This window comes from Camelus bactrianus, chromosome 11 (assembly GCF_048773025.1).
Source record: "Camelus bactrianus isolate YW-2024 breed Bactrian camel chromosome 11, ASM4877302v1, whole genome shotgun sequence".
Lineage (NCBI taxonomy): Eukaryota > Metazoa > Chordata > Mammalia > Artiodactyla > Camelidae > Camelus > Camelus bactrianus.
In genome coordinates this window covers 11823557-11841098 of record NC_133549.1, presented here as the reverse complement: position 1 = coordinate 11841098, position 17542 = coordinate 11823557, and the positions used below count along the sequence as shown (strand labels likewise).

The 17542-nt window shown below is 40.9% G+C and overlaps 1 protein-coding gene across 3 annotated transcripts in view; it reads left to right on the top strand.

The window, feature by feature from the left end:
- Positions 1-17542, top strand: part of FMN2 (formin 2) — a 285811-nt gene that overhangs the window by 221280 nt on the left and 46989 nt on the right. The window lies entirely within an intron of this gene.

Genomic DNA, 17542 nt, shown 5'->3' with positions numbered 1-17542 from the left:
CAGGAACCTTAAAAGCTTTATAAATACTATCTTTTTGATTCTTCCTATATTCCTATGAAATTAACAGAGATGGAAAATTTCAGACAATATTAAAGCAATAAAAGAAATTTTTAAGAGAAAAAAGTCCATTAGTAAAGTCTTCCTGTTTGAGATCATTGAAACTTACCATTATATCAGAGCGTTCACTGCTCCAGACACTCCTGCTTTGGAATGTTACCTTCTGAAGATCAGATCTCAGTGCCGTGCCAGGCTCTGGGGAAGCTCTTGCTGTTTCAGGGCTTCTGCCAGAGGCTGAAGTGGCCTGAGACTGAGGCCACTGAGCCTGAAGACGGGCTCCATCCTCTGTTCATTAGGCCATGGTGTTTATAGGTTGTTTAAGTGTCATTAGTGATGATACACAATGAATACGTTTCACCAGAATTTGATTGAATGTCAAGCACAGCTCTTTTTCAGATGGGAAAATATTATTTAATCTTTCAAGATAATCATGAAGATAGAAACAGAAATTTGGTCAGTCATATATCAGAGTGATTGTCATTTCCCCATTCTCAGGTCCTCATGACTGAGAGTGGAAAATCTACTCATTGAGTCCTAAATAGTCCTTGACCGAAGTCAGAGTCTTGTAGTTACATATTAGAGGATCCTGTAAACTCACTCCACTCTTAATAGTGAATAAAAATGAGTCTTGCTTTTTCCATCCAGTGGGGTTTTAGGACCAAGAACATGTAATTTTAGAGAACTATGTAGGTGAAAGGTGAAATACTCTTTTTTCACTTACGGGTGGAAGTGAATCCTTAATCCTGTAACTCATTTTTAAAAAGTCAGTGTGCTGGATTTCACATGTAAAACATTAATGAGTATGTCACCCATATAGTTGTTCACATATGTGGTATATTAGATAATATTTTGAATCTGTATATTTTAGGCCAGGCATTGAAATTTCCTCTAGATTCCATCTTAGTCATTTTTTTTTTTTGAATGAATAGCAAAATTATGTTTTGCAGCCCAGTGGGATTTAGGAATTGTGCTTGCAAACCACACATGATTGGCCATATCTGGTATCTTTGGGAATCATTCATGCTGATTCCCAGGGTGTGTCTTAGGCCTTCAGGACTTGTCTAGTAATTCACTTGCATGGAAGACCACATCCAGCCATACTAAATGGATAAGTATCTTTTCAGGTTGGAATGTCTTCCATGAAGATGTTTTAACTACTTTACTGTGAAACTCAGGTGTTAGTGATTCTTACACTTCTCCATGACAAATGAAACCGTAACTCTTAGAGGGGTAATAACATACGTATTCTTATAGGTGTGAAATACTTCACCTTTTTGCCATTAAGTTAACCCCAATTATATGAGTCTTTCTGCATGTCTCTTCTTCTAGCACTTTTTTTTTTACTTTTCTGATCCTCTTCAAGTGTTCCATGATTATATGTTCACTGAAAAAAAATTTTGAAGGCCTCCTACCTGCCCAGACATTCTTTGGGGTGCTGAGTTACAGCAGTGAATAGGAAAATGTGTGTGTCTCAGTGGACCTTATATTGTGTGTTATCTAAAAGACATAATGACAACAGCATATCCTTTGGAAAAACTTCTGTAGATCAAATGTGCCCAAAGTGTGGCAGAAAAAAAATTTCCAGCTTTAAACATGGTTTCTGATGAGCGTGTGTCCAGTGACGTAGAGTGAAGACAATGGGTTTCAAAATACATTTCTCTAGGGATGTAGCCAATGTTTTGTCCCATATTTCATCTAGTCATCAGGACAAAATTCTAAACTTAAATTTATACACTAAAAAACTACATTCCACCTTAGTACAAATAATATACGCCACATGTTTGTTTCTAATGAGGTTTTCCTCAACAATGAAGTCGTTTTCTTGCATTAACCTATGTGCTCTAATTACCTTACATAGGCATACTTACGTTTTTATATATCCTGCCAAGGTCTTTTTTTTTTTTTTTTTTTTTTGGATAGGAGGTAATTAGGTTTATTTATTCATTTATTTTTTTATGGGGGGCTTGGGGTTGAACCCAGGACCTCATGCATGCTAGGCACGCACTCTACCGCTGAGCATATATACTGTAGCCTCCCCAAAGTCTTTTTTAATGTATGTCATTTTCAAAAACCAAAGTCTGTCTCAAACAATTCGAGACTATACCAGACATTTTAATTGCATTAGTTTCCACAATATAATAGAAACTTCTCTTACTTTTGTAATTCAGCTATTGTGTGGTCTCTGAACCACACTTATAACAGTCTCTGATTTCATCTAACTCTAGAATCCACTGGTCCACCCTCTTTTGCACTCCCTGTCTTCCCAATTCTAGTCAAGCCAAGATTTTATGGTCTCCACGAAACACCTCTCAGGAATGCCTCTCATCTCGGCTCTAAAGTAGGCAGATTTAGAGAGTTGAGTCCTACTGCCATAAGGCACTCATTGCACTGGTGCTAGCTGAGGACCATCCTTGGCAGAATTGAGAATATAATTTTAATAAATAACGTTCTCAAATAATGCTCTGAACTGAACCCCACCGAGTTTTATAGTCTGCATACCATTTAACCACTCTCTGCAACTGTGTTGTTTGTTTATTCCTCAACAGTGTGAGCTCCATTCAGAGAGCAGCTTTGCTCTGCTCCTTGCTGTGTCCCTACACCTGGAAAAATGCCCCGCGTGTAGCGTGCACTGTCTTGCTCACCAGACAAAAGCCCAACACCCCTCGTGAAGCCCACCTCTTGGCTGTCTCCATGTTTGCACCATAGTAGCTCTTTTTATTTTCTTGGCACGATGGTGGTCCTTACCTGACACTGACTTCTGTCACCTTGAAGTCATGACAGAAACCTGCTGTTGGAACTCACTTCTACTCAGCAGTGCTATAAGACTTCCCTTGTGAACTTAATGTTACCAGTTTCTGAGATTGGTTTCTGTCTTATCTCAGACCTCCACAATCTTCCTCTTCCGCTTACCCATTGCTCTAATGGTAATCTTGGTTCATCCTGTGGTGAGAAAACAGACTCTGTGGTACAGATGCTCCCACACTTACCCGCCACTGCACCTGCAGACCTGGCTGAGCAACTTGGCCTTTACCCTGAATGTGGGTGAGCAGAGATTTAAAGCTTTAAGAGAGGGTCCACTGGCAGCAGTGGGGAAGGGCTACAGGGAGGCAGCCCAGTCTCAGAGGCAGGAGGCTGCTTGTGAGATTGTTGGGTCACACTGTTAGAGAAACGAGGGGCCCTGTTCTGAGGAAGTAGGAACAGTGCAGAACAGAGGATAGATTTGAGGCTAGAATTCCTGATAGAACAGAAGTTACTTGGTGACCAAGTGAACATAGAGGTGATGGTAGGTGTCCAGATTTCAGATTTGAGTGGCTGGGTGAGTAATGGTATGAGTCACTGGGTTAGAGAAGATAATCTGAGAAAAGATTTGACTGGATGGCGCGATCACCTTGTAAGTGGACACACAGGCGGATATTCCCAGGAAGCAGGTGTGTAAACGTGGTAGACACGGGGGGCTGCCCCAGAGGGAACTAGGGGAGAGGGTGAGCAAGGTGATCATTCCGTGGATGTGACCACCTAGGAAGGTAGGAGAACAGACTCAGAAGCAGACTTCCGGAGGAGGATATATTTACAGTATGAGCAGAGGGAGACAAGCCTGTACAGGTCAGGGAGGTAGAAAGAAAAAACCAAGAGATCCTGTTGTAGTGGAAGCGAGAGTTAGGAATAGTCTCAGAAGTGAGGGAATGATCATAGTGGCACATGTCCCTGAATGGAACATTTTTCTTAGATTGGCATGGGTGGAAACCAGTTTCCTGAGCTTTTAATAATTAAGCGAAGTGAGGAAGTAGAAGGGAACAGCTCTACAAAAAAACGTTATTGTGGGAAGACTGTAACTGATGCCTAAGTTTTTGACTTAAGTGTTTAATTGAAGTTACTGTAATTAGCTTACCTCTAATTTATGCCTACACATGTGATGATTTTATTTTTGTGCATTATGAAGGAAATGAATTGTTTATCTCCAGATGGTTATATGGCACTCATCTGTAGTTTTTCTTAAATGTTCTCTTGTGCTTCTTTTTTTTTAAGAAGAAAATGAGAGGTATGAACGATGGGATGAATGAGACCACCAGGAAACCTCATACTTAGCTAAAACTTCGCTCAGAACTCAGCACACTCCTTCATGTTGATTCTTTTCTTTCTTTTTGAATCCAAGTTGTATTTTGGACAAAGTGTGCATACGAAAACCACATTGCTGGGCTGTGAAGGATAACACGGTTTGCCGTTACATTTCTGTGAGTGTTGAGGTTGCTGGGAAAGAAACAGGAGCCTAGTTCTCTTTTGTTGGCCTTAACAGCCCTTTTGTTCATATGATGTATTTTGACAAATGTGTATTTTAAAACTTAAGCACGCTGTTTTGGGTGAATGTTAAATTTAAAGATGGTAGTTCCCCTCCATGCTATTAAGTGAGTTTAAAGAGGTGATATTTGAGTAACAGGGAAGGGTGGGAGGGAGAGCTCTCAGGGGGTTTTATCAAAGACTGTATGTAGATTATGAAGATCATAGACACTGGAGATCATGTGAAACATTATGTTATCATCAAGGTTTGGGGACAAACTTCCAACAGACCTGGTCCAGATATCTCAGGAAAACTGCCTCATCAGATGTCATCTGCTCCTCATCAGATGTCGTCTGCTCCAGTTCCAAGAATCTTACTTTCAGGCCACCAGTGATGTGCAGGTCCAGTCAGGGTTCAGGGCTGTCTTTATGTGTGTCACATGAATCCAAGAGTCTATTCCTTGGAGTTTGGCCGCACAGAGTTTGTTTAACAAGTCTTGACAGGGCCTTTTCAACAAGTTTGAAGAGAATTCTCTGGGAGGTGTTGTTTCCAATAGATGAAATCTGTGTTGCAAGGTGTGATGCTCAAGGTCTTCATCTCCCAGGGGTGCACAGAGGAAAGATTGCTCCACCAAAACATGGCTCTCTCTTATAGAAGCATTTAGGCCTTTGCAATATTGGAATTTTTTTTCTTTTATCAGTTGTGGGTCAAAATAAGCAGGAAGCAAGTGTATTGGGCATCCTATGACTGTCTCAAAAGGTCAGAGTTCGTGACTTCCAAAGGGGTGGATCTGGGATTTAGAAGCACCAATGGCAGTGCTTTTGGCCAAGGTATTTGGAGGGGCTCTACGGATTTTGCTGACTGAATCTTAACAATGCATTGGTGTGTTCAGCTAAACCAGAGGACTGAGAGTGGAAAGCACAGTGGAAGTGTGTAAAGCCAGCCAGTTGCACAGGCTCGTTGAAGCACCTGGCAAGTACAGTTGGTTCTCGGATGCCTGTGAAGTTTGAGGGGAGCTCTCCAGGTAGGGGTAATCTTTTCTAGAGGGACTGTAGCCACAGAAGAGGCAGCAGCCTGTCTGCAAGGGAAGGCGTCAATCCAGTTTAAAAACATACGGACCAGGACTAAAACATACTTATATCCATGAAACAAAGGGAGTTGTATGACATCCGTTTGCTAGACCTTGAATGGTCCATTAGGCAGTGTAGTAATTCTTGAACATAGAGGCCACTTTCAATTTTATTTCTCCTGGACGTAAGGAAGCCACGCTGCTTCCACAACAGTCCAAAACCATGAGCTACTCTGACAGCACATCTGCTCTCAGTGCAAAGACTGGCCGCTTTGTCCTTGGCTGTGGTACAAGCCCATGCAAGGGTTTCTCCTTCAGCCTTCTGGGCAGAAGTAGCCAGAGGTAAAAGTAAAGTTGCTGCCCCAACAGCATCAAAGGGAGTTGCAGTCGTGTGCCCAGCATGGTGCTTGCCTTTGCTGCCTTTCAAGCGGGAGCCATCGGTGAGCCCTGAGAAGGCGACGTGGCCCCACGGTGTTCCCTGTAGCTCAGTGCCGGGAGTCAGGGGTGTGTGTCAGCCTTACAGTCAGGAAGGACTTCACTGGGGACGGAGGGGAGAACAGTAACCCGATCACATGTATTATAACATCAGAGTTATTTCAGGGGCAGCTAATAAAAAGAAGACTTCATAGAAGGTGAGGCCGCTGGCCAAGAAATGTTGAGGGTGATGGGAGCTCAGGAGACCTTCCACCGTGTGAGGTTGTCGGGGAAGGGAAAATGTTCTTGTCCACCCCGTTTGAGTTCACGTGGCTGGACTGATAATAAAATTGAAGCAAGTCAGATTAAAGGAGAGAAAAAGCAAATCTGAATCATGGAGATCTCATAGAAATGGGACCTAAGAAGTGGCCAGCCAGGCAGCTTTTAAGGTTTTTGGACATAGAAACAATACATTTGTGAAGAATTTGCAGAACAAAGATACGTAGGCTCTGGCTACTTAGTGAAGAATCTAAATGGAGTTCGGTCTCGGGGTAGTAAGTTAAGTAACAAGGTTTGTTTACTTAGTCTTCTCAGCCTGAATTCCCTGTCAGAGAAACCAGGGTGATGAGTTAAAGTGAATCTATTAAATTCCTCAGCAAAGGATCTTTCATTACTTTGGGAAAATCTTTTGACTATAGCTTTGTTCAGTTTGGTCTTCCAGTTACAGTCAAACGTTCAGCTGACTCAGGTTGTGCGCTGTGCCAGGCAGGGGCCTGAGCGTTCCCGGGGCTTGGTTAGTTCTTTCATGCACGGTCATTTGTTTCGTGCCAATAAAGTGAAAGGGTTTCAACAGGTAGGTAGCCCTAAGGTGACTCTTGGAGCACTTGTCTCAGTTTTTTTTTTCCCACGTATTTTTATTGAGTTACAGTCATGTTTTAGTTTTATAAAGGCTTACTCATGTGTATCATCCCAAGCAAGAGATTCAGAGATTGAAATTTTGATAAATTCATGGAGTGGGGAAGCCAATAGAGGAAGAATTAGGAACTCATAGTCTTCAATAAGCAGCTTCCATGGATAGAAATCCATAAGGCTACCACTTAGTTCTGTGTCTAGGAGATTCTTAGTTTAGCTTAATTCTTTCTGAAGTTAGCGGCACTCTTTTTATCTCTTAGATTATGACCTAGGTAATGAACTGTGTCTAGAAATCATGGTAATTTGTAATGAGACTCTGTGCCCTTTTTCAGCTAACTGTTGCAGCAAATAAATGGAATCTTTTATTGACACCTCCTTGGTAACTGAGCACAGCAGGAGGTCATCTACATATTGTAAAAGAATCAATTTCCTGGGGACCGGAAGGTGCTTATTTTGGGCTGCACTCCAGAGTCCTGCAGTCCTTGCAGCTGCCCAGATGTGAAACTGAACCTGAGAAGAAAGAACCTGGAGTCAGCAACAGGGACTTCAATGATTTGTTGGATGGGGAATCTTACAAGTCAGAGACCGAAGTCTTGGAGTCACACCTCACCATGTACAGCCAAAAGCAGGCAGGACAAAGCAGCAGTCTTGCTACACAGGGGAGCAGCAGGGGTCAGTTATAGGGGTATGACATCAGAAGGGCTCCTTGGTCGCCAGGGGCCTGTTAGAATGTGTCCCTTACAGCTCTCTGGGTTAGCAACCCTTGCGAGGACTGATGTTTCCTATTGATGACCAAACATACAGGAGCAGTTCTGGTCTGAGGGCTGGGACGGTGGATAGCTGGGGGTCAGGCTGATCATGCAGGTAGTTACTGATCGAACTTCCAGCTTAGGAATGCGAGGCAGTCATGAGCATAAGGTAAGGGTGAGGCAGGGCTGGTCAGTCTGGGGATGTACAGAGAGCAGCGTCTTATGGGGCCTGACCACACGGCTTACATCCTGGGGAAGCACTTGGGAGAAATAAGAAGGGATCTCAGAAAACCCTGGAAGAATGTACGTGTGGGTATTTTGCTGATTGTTCCAGATAAAGTCAAGTAGATACAGGAGCTTTTTCAGCAATGCTGAAAAAAGCTGAACAAAGGTCTAGAGCAGTGAACCATTTGAGTCAGGTAGAACTTGTGACAAAAGGGTTTTCAGGTTTGGAACAACTAGGAAATGAGGAATAACTATCTTACTAAAAGCTCTCGACACTGGACAGATCACCACCCCTGTCGATTAGGTTTCCAGACTGGTAGGATTGGTGTGGTGCAGGGACCAGTGCAGGGAATGACTAGCCGCTGCTAGGGAAGTGAGGTCTTGTGTGGCCTCAGGCTTTAATTTAGGTAAATTAGGGAGGGGTTTAGTAATATCTATCTGAATCTTTATAGGTTCTGAACTTTTTTTATTCCAATGTCAGTATTAGAAGTAGCCCACAAATTTTCCAGCACCTCAATTAAATTAAGGGACTTTTTAAAATTTCTTCGTCTTCTGTGTCAAGGACAGACTGCAAGGAACATCACATGTTAGGCTTGGGTTGGTCAGGAAATTCTAAGTTACTACCAGAGAGTAGATTCTTGTGTTGAACAGGAAAAAATTCAAGAGCAAGCCACAGTAAAGCTCAAGCAGGGTTATTGGGAGGGGTACACATTCCATGCACAGAATGTAGTCTGTCTCAGAAGGTAGAGTGGCCTCAGGGTGATTAGTTTTTATGGGCTGGGTAATTTCATATGCTAACAAGTGGGAGAGTTATTCCAGCTGTTTTGGGGAAAGGGCAGGCATTTCTAGGAGTTAGGTCCCCACCCACTGTTTGGCCTTTCACGGTCAGCCTGGGAAGTGTCATGGCACCTGTGAGGGTGTCATTTAGCAGCTGATGTATCACAGCGAGCCTATAATGAGGCCCAAGGTCTGCCGGGAGTGGACTCTTCCGCCATCTTGGGCCAAGTTGGTTCCAACTAGTTTCTGCCATACCCTGAATGTATGTCATTCTTTTAAAGGTTGTGTCCTGCCACCTCCCCTCCTGTCTCAAGGTGAGGCCTCCATTGCAGGCAAAAGGTGTCAGCCCTTTTAATTGAGAAAGGAGATCCCTGCCTAATGAATTGACTGGGGCTGTGTCATATAGCAAAAAAAAGAATGTTTTTTCAATAAAAGGTCCCAGAGTCATTTGTACTGTTTGAGATAAAATTTCTCTCTGAACTTTATTAGATACTTCCACTATTGAAACCTCCTTTTTATTTACTCTAAGGGATTTGTTGTCTGATGAGGATGGGGTTTAAAATAGAAAGTATCTCCAGTATCAGCTAGAACCTGGCAAGGTTTCTCATTAATTTTTAGTTTCCTCTTTGCTGTTTAAGAGAGTAACTGAACTGGATAGTTCAGTGGAAACTCATTAGAGATCAATTAACTGGGAGGGGCCCATATGGGGTTCCTCTCCTGAGGTAGGGAAGAGGGCATTCAAGAGGACTTGGCGTGGGACCTTTGAAGGCAGTCGCTTTTCCAGTATCCCAGTTGATTATACCTGTGACACTGATCATTGGATCAGAGTTTGTTGGTTTTATTTTTTTTTTTTTTTCAAGATGGACCTATAGGGGAATGCAAATTAGGAGGTAGGTGTGTTATTTTGGGTCTCTGGCCTTGCAGCTATTGTAGCTGTAAAGCTGTTAGCTTGGTGGATTTCTGTTTGCAATCTTGCCCCAGGGTCCTTTCAGAATGCTCAACTATAGTCTCCCATCTTATTTTCTGCCTGTTTTTTCAATCCACTAATCTGAGTCCACTTACAAAGAGGGCAACCAGGAAAGGATCACTGGCCTTATTTATTCTATGGAGCCAAAATGCCATAAGAAGAGAGCTTCCAGTAAGCCCTAAGGTCTGCCATAGATTCATCCTTCCTTTGTTTTCATGATTGGAATTACCAACTAGTCCAGTCAGGGGAGACTCTGGGAGTAGCTTATAAAATGTCAGTTGCTGTTTGGGGAGCACTTTCTGGTTGAGGATGTCAAATATCATCCTCAGGGTTTTGCCATTTTGTTCCCTGCATCCATTTTGGGGCTTCCCTGGGTCATAGGTCCTGACAATGACTCTCAAATCTTCAAAAAACCTTTTGGGGTTCCTCCCTAGGTTTAGGAAATTCTTCAGCTGCAGCCCTCAGTTTAGTCTTTGGCCAAGGGGTGAAGGACCCCTGAGGAGGTCTGTCTGAGTACACAGGTGAAAAAGGACTGGGGGGCTGGGGGGGAGGCAGGGGGCGGTGGCAGGAGGAGGAGTCTCATTTGCAGTCAGATCCATCCTACAGTCTTTTGTTTTAGGTTCCTCTGGTGTCTGATGTTTCCTTAGCCTTTTATAACAAGTCTTTTAAGGAAGCTATTTCGGAATCTTGAAGCCTTTCGTAAGCTTCCGCATGCCAGCTAAGTAGGCATCCCACTCTGCCTGTCCAGTTTGAGATGTCTTGCTTTGGGGTGTTTTCTGAATGAACTGCCTTATCTAATTGGAACTTTCCCCACAGTGGCCACTGTAATTCTAGGTCATTTTTACTGAATTGTTGACTATCTTGTGAGATACGTGAAACTTCTGGGACTATAATTGTTAAACATAAATAAAATAAGCAGGTGCACCCAGAAGGTGGCCACTCAGCTCTCTGGGTATAAAGGATCCCATTTCTTTTAGGTAGGCGTATGGGTTTTCCAGAGCCACACTAATAACCTGGGGACTGCAGAAAGGACTGAAGCTGCAGGGCCCAAAGAATGGGGACTACAGACTGAATCCGGGGGTCTGGGCACAATAACAAAGGACTGAGGTCTATTTTTGGTTCCTGAGATGCCCACTTATCGGTAGCCTTTATCTACAGAAAACAAGATAAACAAGCATATTTGTGTAGCTTTATGTATCAGCAGTAAGAAGAGATGTTACTGTGTCCTGGCCACAAGGAGGCCCTGTGCCCTGTGTACCTTGGACAGGGGAGGGATCAAGCCAGCAAACCCCAAGGAATGGGGACTGCAGACTGATTCCACACAAATGCAAAACCGCAGCTACCTCCAGAAATTCCCAGCATGCGTCTGGGGAAGGCTTCCAAACGAGTGGAGGACTGCAGCCGAACTGCAGCGGTTCCCAGCATGGAGCCCAGGCTCAGAGCGAAGGGCTGGGGTTTCGCACCTGGGGCCGGTGGATTTGCAGTGGGGTTTCTTGTTTGTTTGTTTGTTTGTTTTTGTTTTTTGAAAGGCTAGGGTCTTGGCTCTAGGCAGAACCATTTTGCCAGCTCAGCTGGGCTTGGGACAGAATCCTCTACCAGCTCAAGCTGACCTGCTCTGTAAAGGAAAGCCAATTAGATCAGGAGCGGAAATGCGAAAGAGCAGAGCTCAGCCACGAAGAACGTGCCCACGGCCCTCAGAAATGGCAAGGAAGAGGCTGCACGAAGCATGTGTTTCTTGTTCCTGTTTGTTTCAGTTTGTTTCAGTCCCACCACTGCCACCGAACTGTTAGAAACAAAATTCAACTGAGTACATTTGGAGATTAATTGGCTTTATCAAATGACTCATGAATCAAGCAGCATCTTATCTGGCAAGCAGAGAGATACCTGGAGGAATATTACAAAAGAGCTCTACAAAGTGGAAGGCTTTTGTAGGAAGGAGGGTGGGACAAGGAAGTCATCAACAAGAGAAAAATAAAAGTTCATTGGAGGAAAGTGAGTTCAGGGTGGCGACGGCTTCTCGTGGCTGAGCTGCAGCATTTTCCATTGTCTGGGCTTGTTGCTGGGCAAGAAGAAAATCTTCCTTCCTCCTGCCAGGGAAGTAAAGAAGAGGCAGCTCCCTGTTGGGGAGGCAAGGTACCACTCTTCCTTTGGGGGCAGTCGGCACCTGGTGGTAGGATGAGAGAACTCCTTCTGCAGGCCTTCATGACTCCAATTTCAGTTGTGGCTTCCTTTTATTAATTTTCACACCATATTTAGTATTTGTAATTCTATTCTTGAGAATGAAGAGATGGTGAAAACAGTGGATATTAACTGTACCAAAGGCTGAGACGTCTCCTAGTGGTAACTTATACTGGAAATTGTACCCATGATGCCCTTAAGCAGTGCTCCACATTCAGGGTGAGCATGTTTGATGTGTTTCTTTACCTGAAAATACATGAGAATGCTTTCTAGTGATGGTAAAAGGGTAGGATGAATTTAATTTTTTGAATTAATCTTTTTTCTTGACAACTTAAAATTGAGAAAAACATAATTATCTTTTAAATAACTTTTGACTTATTAGCCATATGATAATAATAGTAACAATATCAACCATTAATACTGCTTCTATTGTGCGAAAGAATTAGCCAAAGCCCTTTTCTATCCACATGAGTCTAGTTTCACAGCTCTTTATATGTATTTTACTGGTGGTTACGTCCTCTGCGTGTTGTTTTTGCCCCTTTTGCTCTTTCATTTTTATTATGAAACATTTTATGTTTCCGTATGTATGTTTTACATTTATTTTATATGTAATAGAGACATAGCATATTTATATATGTGTGTGCACACATGCATATAATTTTGTGTGTTTTATGTTCATTTTATGAATGAAGCAGAAGTAAATATATTCTCATTATTTGCCATAATTTTGTTTGATAAAGTTGCCATGAACACTGAACCACTGCTCCTAGGAGTCAGTACAGGATTAGGTTTCTTCAGGTCTCTGCTCACATTTTGGTCTAATTTCATCACCAAAATACAACCTTGCTATATGTGTGCTCATGTTTGAAGACACCTTATTTACTATATTACTGATTCGTTAACATCAAACTCATAGCCAAGTCTAACTTAATGCCTGAATGAAGCTTACCTAACACATGTAATTTCTCATAAGACCCATCACAGCTTCCTTGTGCTTAGAGACACTAAACAGCATTGCATCTCTATGCTTAAGGGCTATTTTATAAAGAGAAATTACCAAAAATGAAGAAGGCACAAAGATGCAAAAAAATGAGACACAATAAATAGAGGAAAAGACACTTGTACCATTTGAGAGCTTAAAGAAGTCAGAGCCGCACCTTGTTCAGCCTTAGTTGGGAGCAAGTGTCCGCTGACTCAAGTCTTTCTGTTCTCTGTGTGTCCGTGAGTAACTGCAGAAGTGCTACAGGTATTCATTTTGGACTGAAAGTCAATTTTAGTGAGTGGGCAGTTTCACCAATACAGAATCCGTGAATAAGGAGGGTCACCTGTGTGTTTGAAAGGCATATGTTTGTTATGTATATATAACATAAATCGGGGCATGCCTGTAGGTTTGTGTGTATTATAACCTAAATGAAATCTAAAGAATTATAATGAAATGAACAGCCATCTACACCCTGCTCAACAAACAGAACATGGTCAACATGTTCAACTCTTCTGTTTGTCCTTCCTCAGTATTATTCCCATGTTCTCTTCACATATGACCACGATCCTGAAGTGCTGTTTATTGTTTGCATGCTTTCTCTTTATAGTTTTGCCAGAAATATCAATTGCATATTTATAATTTAGTTTTGCAAGTTTATGATCATTGTGTAAGTGGAATTGCGAGTATGCTCTTCTGTGGCTTTTTCTCCATTGAACATTTTCCTTGAGGTTCTTCCATGTTTCTTATTAATATGGGCCCCAGTGTGGGAATATACTAACAGCACAATTTCTCTCTCCTATTCTTTCCCTTTTTTAGCCAATATAAAAATACTTACATGAATATTCATGTCCATGACTTCTGGTGTACATCCATACTCTTTTTTTATGGTACAAACCTAGGAGAGCGAAGGTTTGCTGGGTCATAGGGCACATGAATTCCTCAGCTTCTGAGGTAAAGCCAAATTGTTCTAAAAAGTGATGAGTTCCAGTCTGCATTTCTACCAGCAGAGTTCCAGTTGTGCTGAACCTCGCCAGCATATGGTTCTTAGAATGGACAAATCTATTGTTTAAAATGATATTTTATTGAGGTTTTAATTTACTTTTCCCAGATTATTTATGAGAAGTAGCATATTTTGGAATGTGTATAGTTGTTTCCTCATCTAAGAAATGCCTTTCCGAGTCTTTCGACTATTTCTCTGTTCATCTGTCTTTTATTTGTTGAATTATTAGGAATTCTTTATATATTCAGGAGACTAAAACATAGTTAAATTGTTGTAAATTGTCCCACATAGAAGCGTCTCTTTTCACTTTTTTTTTGTGCTGACAATTGATAAACAGAAGTTTTTTATTTCTCTGTAGTGATATTTATCAACCTTTTCCTTGATGGTCTATAATTTTTGCCTTATTTAAGAAATCTTTCCCTACTACAAATTTGTAAAGATATTGTACTGTATTTTCCTGTAAAAATACATAGTTTTGCTTCCGCGTTAGATCCTTCAGTCTGATTTTGATATATGTATGCAATTGTTTTTGTGTGCAGTGTGCAGAAGTCAAATTTAATTTTTTTCGTGTGGATAAGGTGGTTTTAGTTGTTTAGTACCACATAATGACCATGCCATCCTTTCTCTCCTAAAATGTAGTGCCATTCGTTTCATATACAAATTCCCCATGTATGTGTGTGCTGTTTTTCTGGGTTTACCCCATGCCATTACATTGGTCTATTTCCAATATTTATCTTTATAGCAAAACCTGTCAACGCCTTATTTACTGTAGCCTTCTAATAAGACTTGAGATGTGGTAAGATTAGGCTCCCATCTTGTAGCTCTAGGCTGCTGGGCTGCTGGGCTCAGTGATATCCCCAAGACAATGCCTGCTTGCCCCTCTTTGGAGTCTTGCTCCTGTTTGGTTTTGTGGCCTCAGAGAATTTTCCTTAATTTCTAGCCAACTCAGCCATGCAGTCAGTTTTGTTTTAATACAGCATTTTTGAGTGCTTAGTTATAAAGTTTTTTGATATTGAGTCCTTAGCATGGTAAAAATATGAGCCTATTTTGGATTTTTTTTTTCCCAACTGACATATCTTTGAGATGATTTTATATCAATACATTCTTCCTAATGACTTCATAGTATTACATTGTGAAAATGCACCAAAACTTATTGCTCACTTCTTTACTTACAAACCTTCTTTCCACAACATTGCTCTTAAAGGAAAAAGATTATGGAGGATAAATGTGTACACTTCCCATCATGCATACTTGTACAGTACATTTCTAAATGTTAACCTGCCAGCTCAGAAGCAGTACTGACCATATTCTTGAAGTCTCCTTTTCCCATACACTCCTCCCCACCGTGCGTCTCTCACCTAGTCATTTCTAAATCCTGTGGGTCTCCTGGGACGTGTCAGCCTCCCTCTAACCCCATTGTATTCACCATATCCTAGCTAAAAGCCGTCGCTTGCTTTTTATGATGCTAATCCCCTCCTAGCAGGTCTCAGTTTTTCCTTTTTACTATCTTTCTATTATAGTACAATCACCAGTGAACCTTGTAACAACAGCCTGTAGTCCTCTGGAAAAGCCTGAGTAATGTTCATTATCATGATTCTTAAGCTATGTGAATGTTCATTATAATTTAGATACATTTAAATTATATCTAATATATTTAAAAACATGTCAAATGCCTGAACTGTATTTTTGAATGTTCCCTATTTGTCCTGTATATCAGATAATAAACTAGTAACTGCATATTTTTTTTATGATTAAGCCTCAGTTTTCCTTCCGTAGGCCCTGGGCACTTGGATAGGAGCCAGCATTAGGGCGAATCCTGACCAAATTGTAATGTTCTTGTAGCAAGACCCCAAATTAATTGCTTAGAAGCTGATGTGACACTTCCTAGTTTTTTGAAGAAAAGTCATCTAGAAATTGAGTTTATGACTACCACTTTTTAAATGTTAAACCTTTCTTTGTTGTTGTTAAAGCAAGTCTGGTGTAATGAAATTAGTTTCCTTTCTGTAGTTACTTAGGAAATGCCAACATGTTGATTCACAGGGAAGTACTCATAAATTAATAAATATACCATTTCGAATCACAGAGCTGCCCAGTTAATGTTTAAAAATGTATCAGTCTGTTAGTTTTCTGCTTGGCAGATGTTCTTACTGGGTGTTACTTGGGCATTTGGACCATCAGGGACATTAGATTTGAGGGAGTATGTCTACGTAAGATGTCTCCAATTACCTTCTGTATTCTGGAGATGTAGCGCTTGTGAGACACGTAGATCCAGGGCACATAGAAGTACACGGCTATAACCACCCCTTTCTCCATCGTAAATGAATGAGATCTTAGTGAAATATTTATAAAGACCTAGGAGAGACATCGTCTAACCCTGATGGCAGATGGTCTTGTCTCATGTACCAAATCTCAGACTGTGACAGTGGCTTCTTGGAGCCCTGTTTCAGGGACAATTCTTAGACTTTAACTAGGTTCTTGAATTTTAAAGTGTAGCTTGAGTAATTGGCTTTATTGTAGAGTTTGCATGGTACACCTTTTTTTATTCTTTTACTTTTACACTCAGTATGTATTAATATTTTAAATGAGTTTCTTTAAGAGTCTGTATAGTTAAATCTTTGCTATCTAAATCTGAAAATCCCTGCCTTTTAATTAGAATATTTAGAATGTTTTTCTTCTGCCTGAATAATTTCTTTGTGTGTAGATCTGCAAGTGTAGGGCCTTTTAGCATTTGATTACTTTGGATAATTAGTTAATTATCTCCATTTTTGAAAAGATTTTTACTGGATATCAATAAAAGTTGTCAGTTGACAGGTTTTTTTTTTCTTGCCACACTTTAAAATCTTCTTGTCTCCTGCTTGTATAGTTTCTGATGAGAAATATGTACACATCTTTCTGGACTTAAAATGCAGTTACATAAGTTGAAAATACCGTAAGTCAAAAATTCAGTGAATACACCTAACCTTACAAGCATCATTTAGCCCAGCCTACTTTAAATGTGCTCAAAACACATTAGCCTGCTCTCAGGCAAGATCATCTAACACAAAGCCTATTTTATAATAAAGTGTTGAATATCTTGTATGATTTATTGAATACTATCCTGAAAGTGAAGAACGAATGACTTTCTAGGTACAAAATGGAGGGAACTGTGTTGATTGTTGACCTTCTTTCACTTACAAGGACCCAGTGGTTATTTGGGGGACCCTCCTAGATAATGCAGGATGACCGTCTCACTGCAAGCTCAGCTAATCAGCAGCATTAATTCCATCTGCAGCCTTAACTCCGCTTTGCCATGGAGCGTAATGCATTCTCAGATTCTCAGGTTCAGGATGTAGACGTACTCAGGAGGCCATTATTCTGTCTACCATAAAGTTTTCAATAATTTTTATTTTTGTTTCTTGTTACAAGATGTGTTTTTCTCCCACCTCTGGCTGTTTTAAAAATCCGTCTTTATTACTGAGTCTTAGTATTTTGATCACAGTGTGCACTGGTGTATGTGTATACATGTGTATTTATCTTGCTTTGAGTTAATTGAGCTCTTGGATCTGGGAGTTTATAGTTTTTATCAGATTTGGAGAACTTTGGGTAGTTATTTCTTCTGTTCCTTTTCTGCCCTAGCTCTCTCCTTTCCTTTTATTTTTTTTTCCCCTTTTCTTCTAATACTTCTTCAGTTACATATGTGCTGGAGTGTTTACTGCTGTCCCAAGGTTATCAAGGCTCAGTTAATTTTTTCAGTCTTCTATATGCTTCAGTTGGAATAGATCCTGTTATTGTCAAGTTCATTATTCTTTGCTTCTGAAATGTCTGATTTCGTGTTATTTGCATTTTCAAGTGAATTTTCATTTTCTAATGAAGTGAATTTTTATTTCAGATACTATATTTTTCATCTCTACAAGTTCCACTTGAGTCTTTTTTATATATTTCATTGTTATACACTGC